Here is a 12,582-nt window from a genome sequence, read left to right on the forward strand (position 1 = left end):
GCAAGCACAAGGCCCTGGGTTTGGTCCCCAGCTCTGGGGAAAAAAAAAAGATAAATAAATAAATAAATAAATAAATAAATAAATAAATAAATAAATAAGACATCTATACTAAAGGCAGGCCACAGTCATCTGGTCTATACCAGGTCTCCAGAGGACACTGGAGACCATAGCATGTCAAACTTCTCCGAGCCCTTCTGCCTCTGTCATCAGACCGTCTCCTCCCGGTAACCCTGTGGACCTTTTGTTCGACATGAGTAAGCCCCAGGACAGATCGACTTCAATCGTTAGCACTTTGAAGCTCTTCTTTATTTCACTTTTAGCTTTCCTGGAAATTTTTTTGTAAGCCGCTTTTCCATCTGAAATCTATTTTGGGATTATTTTTCTGTAAATTTCTCCAATAAAGGTCTCTCTGGGGTTCTTTACTTTGGTCAAGAGAGCTTTCTTCCGGTGCCAGAGTTCATTGGATAGCTCACTGAACGCCAACGGAGTGGAGCATGTCAAAAAACAGAACGAATTTAGTGTGTCTTTTTATATCCGTCTCACTTGTCCATGAAGTATCTTGAGGCTGGATTTTGAGCTCTGTAGCAAGAAGTGACATAGAAATGCACCCGAAGATTGGTCTTTATCACATGCCCCACTCAGCCACTGCTTGATTGTGGTCCGTGGAATATATATTAATGGAAGCCCAGGATCACATCTAGGGTGCTACAAAGATGATGGATCAGGCAGCCCCAGTGGGACTTGCATGTAGTAGCAGACAGAGGCACATGCGGCTGACCATAACACCTTGTGACAAGAGCGATGGAGACCAGAGGAGGGGCAGGACCAGCTGGGACTGGAGGATCAGGGGAGTCTTTAGATAGGAGATGATGGTGATGAACTGAATGTCATAAGAAGTTTAAGAGCCAGGGTGGACACGTAGAAGACACTCTCTCTGTGGGCATCATACCTAGGTGGAAGGAGCATGCTTGAAGTCCCAGAACTAGGGAGGTAAAAGCAGGAGGGTTGAGGGTTCAAGACCACTTGGGGCCACAGAGAGATTTCAAGGTCAATCGTAGGCTACACAGTGAGATCTCATAGTGTTTCAAGCAGTTTAACCAAAGAGGCAAGACCTCCCTTAGGTGTGATCAACACCGCCCCAAGAGCTCAGGTCCCTGACCCCAGGAGAGAGCAAGCTGAGCATCTCACGGAGTGTCTTGCTCTGCCTCCTGACTGCATAGGATACAACTGTTCATGCCCTCAACTCCGCGCTTCCTTCCATAGGGAACCGAACCCTCTCGTACCATGAGCCAACGTAAGCCTTTCCCTCTACTCCGTGGTTGTTTCTGTCAGATATCCCACCACAGCAGTGAGAAAAGGCAGCTAGCACAGACCACAGGACACACAGCAGCACAACACACACATGTAGAAGGATGTAGAAAAAGCACACCAGGGTTGTCCAGACACCTCGGTGGGTAAAAATGTCGGTCACCAAGACTGACGACCTGAGAGTTCGAGCCCTAGAACCCACGTGGTAGAAGGAGAGAACTGAATCTCGACAGCTGTGCTCTGACCTAAACACACTGCGGCATATGTACTTTACCCACATACGTACATACATACATACAGACAGACAGACAGACAGACAGACAGACATAAATTTTAACTCACAGATGCACAGAGCATACATACAGGGACAGAAAGTATGTGAGAATTCAAGAAAGCATATGAAAATTCAGCACATTGGAATACAACATACACACACAAATATATACACAACTAGGTGTAACAGTGCATGCCTATAAAACCAGCACTGGGGGGATTGAGACAGGAAGATCTTGGGTTCAAGACCAGCCTAGACTACACAAGACACTGGCTCAAAAAGAGTAAGATGAGGGTACTCACACACTTTGTGATGGTTCGTACACGCTCAGCCCAGGGAATGACACTATTAGAAGGTGTGACCCTGTTGGAGTAGGTGTAGCCCTGTTGGAATAGGCGTGTCATTGTGGGTGTGGGCTTTAAGACCCTCATCCTAGCTGCCTGGAATCCAGTATTTTGCTAGCAGCCTTCAGATGAAGATGTAGAACTCTCAGCTCCTCCTGCACCATGCCTGTCTGGATGCTGCTATGTTCCCACCTTGATGATAATGGACGGAACCTCTGATCCTGTAAGCCAGCCCCAATTGAATAATATCCTTTATAAGACTTACCTTGATCATGGTGTCTGTTCACAGCAGTCAAACCCTGACTAAGACACACTTTTAATCCTGTCACTTCCAGGGCAGAGGCAGGTGGATCTCTGTGAGTTTGAAGTCAGTTAGGTCTAATATCAAGTTCCAGGCCAGCTGGGGCCACATAGTGAGATCTTAAATACAATAGCAGTGATATTAGTTATGATTATAACAAGGACCCCTGTTTGCTGAGAGATTGCTATTTTATCTATTATCTCACCCCCAACAGACAATCACCTTAAAGCAGCTTTTGTTTCCCTAAATGTACACTGTAGCTGTCTTCAGACACACCAGAAGAGGGCATTGGATCTCATTACAGATGGTTGTGAGCCATCATCTAGTCGCTGGGATTTGAACTCAGGACCCCTGGAAGAGCAGTCAGTGCTCTTAACCGCTGAGCCATCTCTCCAGCCCCCGACAACCACCTTGAAAGAAGGACCAGTTCTTATCCCCATTTCGCACAGGAGAAAGCTATACTGTTGAGGGAGCAGCTGATCACACTGGAAGAAGAATCAACAGTCCCCAGAGCTGGAGTCCAGTGCTGACCCCATACCCTTCACACCCCACACCATTAGCCAGCTCACTCACAAGTTCTATGGCTGAACGAGGACCTGGAAGATGGATGAGCAGGCTCTCCTACCGCTAACCTTTCTGCAAGCGCTCTGAATTCAGGGTTGGGTCACTCAGTTATAGGTCAACAGAACAACAGAAAACAGCTTATAACGTTGGAATCTCAGTGAATCATGATGTCATCCTCGTCAGGAACCGGCCAAAACTTCATTGCACAATTCCTTTCAGGTCCAGCCTGCAGGTTCACTCCCACAGAAGTTTCTCGGTGGGACCATATGTGGTGAGGTAGAAGGCTGTTGTGGGGTGGGGGTGGGGGTTCAACCAAGCATAAAGGTATATATAAACCAACAGCGAACCATAGCCACAGAGCAGCTTGGGACCGTCTGGGGTTCGCTAGAGAAGAGAGTACAGCATATTAATGACCACTGAATCTATAAGCGAGGATACACAATGATCAATGGCACGTAAAAAGCCCACGAATAGATTCATGGTCGGTTGATTGACAAGCACAAATACAAGGCAATTAGATGGAGAAACAGCAATGTCTGAGGCTGGAGAGAAGGCACATTAGGTAAGGTGCTCGCTGTGTGAACATGAGGCCTGAATTTGATCCTCCTCGACAGGCACAGAAAAAAAACCAGGCACAGCAGTTCACTCTTGGAATCCCAGTGTCAAGGAGGCCAAGAGAAGAGGATCCCTGCTTTGGAACAGGGTCTCACTGTGTACCCCTGGATAGTCTGGAATTCACTATATAGACCAGGCTGGCCTGAAACTCACAGAGATTCACCTGCCTCTGCCTCCCGGTTAGTTTTTATTCTCAACTTGACACATCTAAGAGTCATCTCGGAGGAAGAGTCTCCCTTGAGGATTGCTCAAAGCAAATTGGCTTGTGGCTGTCTGTGGAGGGTTGTCATGATTGTTGGCTGATGATTGATCCTAGAGAGCTCACCCTGGGCAAGATGGTCCTGAACTGTATCAGCAGTCGGCTGAGTAAGTAAGCAACAGTGCTTCCACGGTATCTGCTTCAGTTCCTGCCGTGACTACCCTCAGGGAGAGCCTGTGACCTGAAAATGTAAGCAGAATTAAGCCTTTCCTCCTCAAATTGTTTCTGGTCATGGTGTTTATCACAGCAACTGGAGAGCAAACTAGACACACAATAGAGCTTTATCCACTGGGCACCCCCACTAACCTTTCCTCACAGCAAGGAGAACCATGCCTTGTTCTCTGGGTAAACGATGTTCGGATAGAAAGACGTGGCAGAGACAGCAAGTCTGAGAATCCACCACAGGCCCTGCCCTTGGCTGGACTGCAGACACGCCTTGTAGAGCATTCTTGTTTACAAGATTGCTAGCGTTCACCTTTCCCTGTTATCTCCAGAGACTCATGTTCCCAGCCCGGTGAGAGACCTCCATCAATCACGTTTAATCACCAGACACTGCCCTGTCAGACACAACAACGAGTGCTTTGCCAGTCTCCTCACTGCGTGTGTTTCAGATAGAAGTAGCAATTCGTTTTTCCCCTTCTACTTGGGAAACAGACTGACCACTTAGGGAGAGGGAGAGAGAGAGAGACAGAGACAGAGAGAGACAGAGAGAGACAGAGACAGAGAGGGAGACAGAGACAGAGAGAGACAGAGACAGAGAGAGACAGAGACAGAGAGAGAGACAGAGACAGAGAGAGGGAGAGAGAGAGAGAGAGAGTAGGGAAAGGGAGAATATGAGTGCATTTGGGTATCAAATGATGGTGGGTGGAGGGCAGGGCAACTGTGTGATAGCATCTGGAATTCAGAAAAAAAGGATGCACCGTGGAGGGCTCCCGAGGAAGCTGGAGGCTCACTCCGAACATCCCTTGGTAGAGATGGAACAAGTCACCAGAAGGATTACTGGCAACGTCTCCCTGGGTGGAGCATACTGTCTGTTCTGTATTTTATGGCAGGCTGCGTCGCCTGAGTCACTCCCTGCTGGATAGACACTCTATTTTCTCGATTCCTTCCTGGTGGTTAGCTGTAGTTCCGCTCAGCCTGTCTCAGAGACAGAAAAGGAGGGCAGGAGAGAGGAGAATGCAAGGGGCAGGAGAATAAAAGAGTTGGATGAAGGGTTGGGGATCTAGCTCAGTGGTAGAGCTCTTGCCTAGCAAGCGCAAGGCCCTGGGTTCGGTCCCCAGCTCCGGAAAAAAAAAAAAGAGTTGGACGAGAGGAGCTGGGGGTGGGGGGGAAGAGAAGGAGAAGGAGGGCAGCTTCCATAAATGAGTGACAGGAGTCCGGCTTCTCAAGCTTGGCCTCTGCCTCCATGCCTGACTCTGCCAACCAGAGGGCTGTGCCTGAGCTTCGGCTGTCAACAGGCACCTTCCTATCCTAGGCCTGGGGTCAGCTGTGACTGCAAGTCCCCGGGAAGTCCATTCCCTCAAGTGGATATTCAGGCTGTAAGTCAAGGTGCCTGATAAAAACGTTACAAATAGATCATTCAGTTGAAAATCTGCACATGCCCTGGCATAGTGGCACACACTTTTAATCTCAGCGCTCAAGAGGTAGAGGCAGGTGGGGATCTCTGTGAGTTCGAGGACAGCCTGGCCTACAGGGCAAGTTCCAGAACAGTCAGGGCTACACAGAGAAAAAGAAAAAAAGAGAGAAGGAAAGAAAGGAAGGAAGGAAGGAAGGAAGGAAGGAAGGAAGGAAGGAAGGAAGAAAGAAAGAAAGGAGAGAGAGAGAGAGAGAGAGAGAGAGAGAGAGAGAGAGAACACAGAAAGGAAAGGAAAGGAAGGGAAGGGAAGGGAAGGGGAGGGGAGGGGAGGGGAGGGGAGGGGAGGGGAGGGGAGGGGAGGGAAGGGAAAGGAAAGGAAAGGAAAGGAAAGGAAAGGAAAGGAAAGGAAAGGAAAGGAAAGGAAAGGAAAGGAAGAAGCTGGAGAGATGGCTCAGTGGTTAGGAGCGCATATTGTTTTACAAGGTCCCCAGCTCAGTCCCTGGTACCCTTGTCCACTGGCTTATCACAAAGCCTGAGTGGGACCTTTGTTCCCTTGGAGCCCATCATGACCAGGACTGTTTTCACCTAGAATACACATAAGGAAACGGGGACACGCTTTAGAAGAATCTTGGGGACAATGGGAACCAGGTGAAAGAGCCCTGCCCCGGGACCTCTCTTACATGTGTCCTGTGGCTCTGTTTTCTCTTCCCTCTACACAGCCTTCCCTGAGGGATAAAAACACAACCACTGACTTGGCCCAGATTTCTGTATCTCTGAGAAAGGCCTCCCTTCCCGAGTCTCAATTCAAAAGAAAAGAAAATACTGGGAGGACCCAAAATTGGTCTGACAATCATCCCAGGAGAGCCTTGCAACTGGGGGATACCCGAGACTAAAAGCAGTAGCTGATCCCAAGCACAGGGAGGGGCTGGGAGGTTTGGGATTATGAAAGTAACTGAAAGCAGACAGTGAACTTATAGGAAAAAAAGGGAGAAAGGGCAAAACCCTGGGGGGGGGGGGCAGAAGGGGAAGCAAATGTAAATGCTGAAAATGAGGCACACTGTCAGGCAAGAGGAAGTGACCAAATGGAGATGGGAACCAGGCATCCAGAACCACCAGAGCCAGGAAGTCTAGAACCTGAGGGAGGGGACCCAGGGAGATATGCAAAGGAGGCCCTGGGATCTGCTGCCGTGCAACCTCTGGAATCTAGTCAAATGGCATTCTAGTGGGGGCCACAGGGTGAGCAGGTGGGGGAGAGGTGAAGTAGGGACAGAAAATGGCCTCCCCACACTGTAGAACTGTGACTCCAAGGTCTTTGCACGCACCCCCCCTCTAGTCAACCAAACCCCATAAAATGCTTGTGTACACAAATACACAAATGCAAGAAAACAGTTCTGCTAGAAACAGCTAATTCTTACGGTCAACATTCACAGGGCTCTGACCCAAGGTCACATTCTCTTCCGTTTACCGTTGACACTCTTGGCCTGAGTCCTGGAACTCAGACTGGGGCTGGTGAGGAAACGCAGAGAGGACAGACATACAGACACGCAGATGCACATTAAGGAAGGCTAAAGTCAGGTTGAATGTGCTCAGTCTGGTGGAGAGGTCCATCCTATTGTTGGAACCTAGAACTTCAGCATGTTTCTCGTAGCCAGTGCAGTTAACTAGTTAACTAGTCTAGCCAGGAGGTCTCTGCAGGGGCCCAGTCTCAGGCTGTAAACATCTATGAGGAAGAGGAAGCTGCAGTTGCTAGTTTTTGTATACACTGATTAATCATCTGTAAACACTTACACTTTGACCCAGAAAGGCTTTGGCCACTTTGACTTCACACTGGGCTTCCTCCACTCCATACAATCCATTTATTGTATGTGCATACATTTGTGGTATTTGGACACATACTATACATCTATAGATCTATCAGACACATGTGGAGGCCAGAAGTCGATCCTGGGTATCTTCCTTGGTCCCCCTCCACTTTATTTACTGAGACAAGTGATCAGTTTTGTCAATGACATAGTCTAAAGTCACCTAGGAAGGGCCTAAGAGACTGTCTAGATCAGGTTGGCCTCTGTTCATATCTATTGGAGGTTATCTTGATTATGTTCATTGAGGTGGGAAGCTTGTCCACTATGTGCGGTGCCATTCCCTAGGCAGGGGAAACTAAACTATAGAAGACAGGAGAAAATCAAGCAAGCATTTATTCATGGGTCTCCCACTGATTATGGATGTGATGTGGTCAACTCCCTCAAAATCCTGCTTTACTGCCATGGCAGTCCTGGAGTTTTGAGCAAAAATAAATCCTTTCCCTGTACATTGCTTTGGTCATGGTGTTTTATCACTGAAATAGAAAGGAAAATTAAAGGTCTCTCTATGAACTCAAGCTTGGTGATTTGGCTAGTCTAATACTTAGCTAGCTTGTCCTGAGGATCCACCTGCCTCCACTTCCCTCCACTTCCCTCCACCTCCCTGGTGCTGAGATTATAGATCCCATGCCCACTCTGGCCGCCAGGACCACCCTGGTTCCACATTGGTGCCAGGGATTCAAAATTCAATTTTTATAAGGTAAGGCAAGCATTTTATGCACTGAGCTTTTCTCTCCTTTCCTGTTCTCTCTACCACCTCCCTCCCTGTGGTCCACAGAGCAGAGAGAACATGAGACTAAGTAGTCCCATTGGGCAACAAAGAAAGTCATATCTGTAAACCTAGGGTCTCCTCCTATTCAGAGCCACCCACCTCCATTCCACAGGACCCCACTAGCTCTGAGGGAAGCAAAGCCCACTGAGCTGTTTTCAGGTTCAAACATTTGTCTTGAACCAAACAGCAATTCCACGCAACCACAAAGTGCAGTTTGCTATCCTCTGTCCTGCCCCGTGGAGTCTAAACTGTCCCTCCCCTGTGCTTCATACAACACAAAAACTTCAGGGAGCAATGAGGTCAGGAAATGACAGGGTACTTTAGAGAAACAGACAGTGTGAGACTCGGAAAGACTATTCTAGGCCGGCTTTATTTAGTGTGTCTCGCAGCCAGCCACTCATTACCTGGCAGCCTATGATGTCACAGCACCGTAGTATAGCCATGACCCTGCCCTGTGGCCCCAGGAAAGGGAACTAAGTACATGGGATGCCCCCCCATGCTCTGAGTTCTTCTGGTAACTTAATTGTTCTGTATTCAGCCACATCCTCTGCCTCGTGGCCTTCTCCGTTATGGCTGGAGGTGACTATGTTGCTGATACTCACCTGACTGTCACAGAGCTTGTCCTTTATCACCTTCTCTGGTAGAAGACACTATTTTTTTCTCCCTGCCCAACCATGCCTCATTTCTAGGGCACAAAAGTAGACTTTCAATCAGTTCCCACTTGGAAAATATCAGGTGTAAAGAAACAGTCTCTCTGAACTAAAAACTGCCCACTTTAGCCATTAACTTGAAAGTAACTATTTACTCTCTCCTTATCTCTTCCTCTCGTCGTCCCCTTTCATCCTTCCGGCCCTCCCCACTCCCCCTTCCATTCTGTTAGATAGCTGGTTAAATATTAGCAGGTTTAGCGGTCATTGAAGACGGACCTCCTCCCTCACAGCCAGCGGCTTGTAAAGTCTGGAGAGAAAACAAAAGCCCTCTTCTGGTTACTGTTCTGAAGGATGAGATCTGAGTCCTTTCTCTGGTCATAGTTGAAGTGGGGGCATTTTGGACTGCACAGGAGGCTATAAGAATCCTATGCAGCTAGGAGTTTCTGACAAAGACCACAGACATACCCCTGCCCCCTCCCAGAATAATCTACCACATTGGGCATGTCTATCACTTAGTCAGGAAAACATCCCTAAGGAAGGCAGCAAAGGACTTAAAGAAATAGTAGAAAGCCCAGCTAAAGGTTTAGGTTGACCAGATGTTCCCTTTGGCCTTTGTCTATCATAGTCTGAAGAGGGTTCCACTTTACATTGTATCCACTTTACATTGTATCCACTTTTCGTTGTATCCACTTTACGTTGTATCCACTTTACATTGTATCCACTTTACGTTGTATCCACTTTACATTGTAATAAATGCTCTGCATCTTCTGGCCTATGCTCTGTGTGTTTTCTCTGAATTCCTTCCAAGAGATCACAGTGGTAGGGAGCTCAGGGGAAGCCAAAGTAAGACCCCAGTAACAAACTCTCTTCTGTAGCTTATATCCTTCCACCGTCAGAATTACACAGACATAAGAGATCCACCCTGAATAAAAATGTAGGAAGTTCTTGGGTTAGTACAGTGGTTCTCATCTCATCTTCCCAACTCTGCGGTCCTTTAATACAGTTCCTCGTGTTGTGGTGTCCCCTGGCCATGACATTATTTTCATTGCTACTTCATAGCTGTAATTCTGCTAATGTTATGAATTGTAGTATATATATTTTTGGAGATAAAGGTTTGCCAAGGGAGATTATAAGGATGTACCACCATGCCTGGCTCCTCCCTATGTTTCTATCTACACCATCAATACAAGGCCTTCTGTCCATCCTTCCTTATTCTTTTTTTTAAGCCACCAAGTAGAATATTCATTCTTTCTACACCTAGCAACTACATTATTTGGTACTAAACAATAATAGACCTGTTCCATATATGACATAGGAATTATCTGTTTAACTGGGGCCGCAGTTCAGTGGTAAGAGGTGTCATCCAGTGTAAGAGGCATCACCTCACTAGGCATAAAGGGTATTCGATAAGAAGGGTCTTATCATTGAAGGTTGAATGGTCCAAGGCTGGTGTGGCATGTCCATGGGCCTCAGGGTTCTTCTAGCCTCCAGGACTTGGTTTCCATCTCAAGGCAATATGGCTGCCATAGCCACCTGCGTATTCCAGCCAGGTGGATGTTAAAGAGAGGGCTTGCTGCTCCTTGCTTCTTAAGAGTTTGACTTCTGACACAATTCCCACTGGCCAGAACTTAGTTATGTCACCAGATCTTGTTGCAAGGTGTGCTGAGAAATGTGGCTTTCACATTCTGAACCTTGTGCCCAGCTCACACTTCTGCTACTATGAAATTATAATTGATGATTGGCAGTAATGATGGTGATGATGATGGTGATAGTGGTGATGGTGACAGTGATGGTGATGATGATGATATCATCAATCGTGATGTGGTGATGGTGATGCTGGCAATGGCGATGACCGTGACAACAACAAAAAAAAAAATCAAAGAGATGGTAACACCCACATTTCACTTTCTAAGCACAGAAGATTCTTCTGATCCTTTTTATTAAGCCATTGTCCCAGTTTCACTTCTACTCTTGTGACAAATGCCACTATTAAAAGAAACTATTGGCTAACGCTTTCATGTTGCGGTGCACCACTGAGTGAGGTTGGGGCAAGAACTCAGGCAGAAGCTGGAGGCAGGGACCATGGAGAAACACTGCTTCCTGGCTCACACACAGGTTCATGCTTAGCGACATTCCTCATGCAACCCGGTTCCACCTGCCCAGGAAATGCGCAGCCAACAGTGGGCTACGCCCTTCTCCAACAGTTAACAATCAAGGAAGTCCCCCATAGGTGTGCACAAAGGCCAGCGCTATCTAGGCCATTCCTCAACTGAGATTCCACTCCGACTCCAGGCTGTGTCTAGTCCACAGTGACAACCAGCTAGAATGGACATATTATATTTCCACTTGTTACCCTGGAAGATACACATTGTCACCATGACTGTTCTATAACATGGTCACAAGACCCAGAGGTCAGTGACACAGCCAAAGTTAGGAAAGGCTGGGCTTAAACTCTGACTTAGCATATTGGTCACACCCTGACCAAGGAGACCTACAGAGGAAAGGGGATGTTTTGACATAATGGTCCATCATTGTGTGGGCAGTAAGGCAGCAAGCAACTGGTCTGTTACCTGGAGCAACAGTTGAGAGCCCAAGACTTGAGCGGATGATGTGCCATTCAAATGATCATACCTAGGTAGTCTGTTCCTTTAAAAAAAGATGCATAAAGGTAAATATTGACTGTCCGGTTGGGCATGTCTGGGAGCCATTTTATAGTTAGATTAATCAAGGTAGGAAGACCCTCCCTGACTGTGAACAACCCCATGTCATTGGCTGAGGTCCTAGATGGCATCAAAAAGAGGACATGAGCTGGGCACCAGTGGTCATCTCTCTGCTTGTCTGCAGACTCACCGTGACCAGTTGCCTCACACCCCTGTGGCCATGGCTTCCTCTCCATGTGGTACTGCGACTCCTCGAACTGTATTAAACGTGTCCTCTTTAGAGGTGCTTCTTCTCAAATAGCTGATGTACCATGTGACTAGGTGTTCTTCCTGTGAGGTCACCTAGGCCTATGACCTAGCAGGAATCTATGACTTGTAGAGACAATGCTACTGTCTGGGAGGAGGCCAGTCACAGTGTGCTCTGCATGACAATGGGGACATGAAAAGGCCTTTCAGACTGATTCTCCAGGACACCTTGACTAAAAGGGACAGTAACAGCCATCTAAACTTATCCTCAGGACTGAGGTTCCCACACCCAGAGGTCATGACCAGGCAGGTCCCCAAGCCAAATCCCAAGAGATTCTGAGTCAGAGGGCCCGATTGTGTTCCCAGAAAGACCCATGGGAGGTCTCAATGGGGAAGTCTAGCCACTCTCTTAGTTAGGCTTTTCTTTTAAAAAAAATTTATTTATTATATATAAGTACACTGTAGCTGTCTTCAGACACACCAGAAGTGGGCATCAGATCCCATTACAGATGGTTGTGAGCCACCATGTGGTGCTGGGATTTGAACTCAGGACCTCTGGAGTTCATTAAGCGTAGAGCATCTTTCTGCATTGAGCCTTCTCACCAGTCCCTGGTTTATCCCATTTAATCCACATGGGTATCCTAATGCCTCCATGGAATTCCTACCTGGCACTGGACAGAGAGACTCCAAGTATCCAGTAAATGCCAGGGCAAGGCTTTGACCTGGATTGTCACATGTTATTCGCCATCCCCACATTCCTGTAAGTTGAAAGTCTTATTAAGAGCACCAATATAGCATTCTAGTGTAGCCTGCCCAATGGACAGCCTAGCACATCAGTGATAGCATCCGGGCCTTGATGGTAAGGAAAAATGACCAAACTGAGCACCTCCCATGTTCTACACATTTCTTCTCGTTTATTCTTCACAGTCCTGCAAGGGGAGGGCTATCGGGCTCCTCGCTAATTTTTAAAAAGATTTATTTTATTTTATTTTTAAAGAGGTATTTATGTATATGAGAGCCCTAGTAACCTGTGTGCCACAAGAGGGCACCAGATCCCATCACAGATGGTTGTGAGCCACCATGTGGTTGCTGGGATTTGAACTCAGGACCTCTGGAAGAGCATCCTGTGCTCTTAACCGCTGAGCCGTTTCCCC

General features: G+C 47.4%; 1 long non-coding RNA gene across 1 annotated transcript; it reads right to left on the reverse strand.

Annotated features, from left to right (window-relative positions):
• Window positions 1–3,573: 3,573 nt before the first annotated feature.
• On the reverse strand, window positions 3,574–11,553 carry LOC103693477 (uncharacterized). The gene is made up of 3 exons (XR_594931.4): window positions 11,373–11,553; window positions 11,093–11,168; window positions 3,574–3,846 (listed from the first exon to the last, which is right to left on the reverse strand). It is a non-coding gene; the product is annotated as an uncharacterized LOC103693477 (long non-coding RNA).
• Window positions 11,554–12,582: the final 1,029 nt, after the last annotated feature.

Source organism: Rattus norvegicus, chromosome 10 (assembly GCF_036323735.1).
Source record: "Rattus norvegicus strain BN/NHsdMcwi chromosome 10, GRCr8, whole genome shotgun sequence".
Lineage (NCBI taxonomy): Eukaryota > Metazoa > Chordata > Mammalia > Rodentia > Muridae > Rattus > Rattus norvegicus.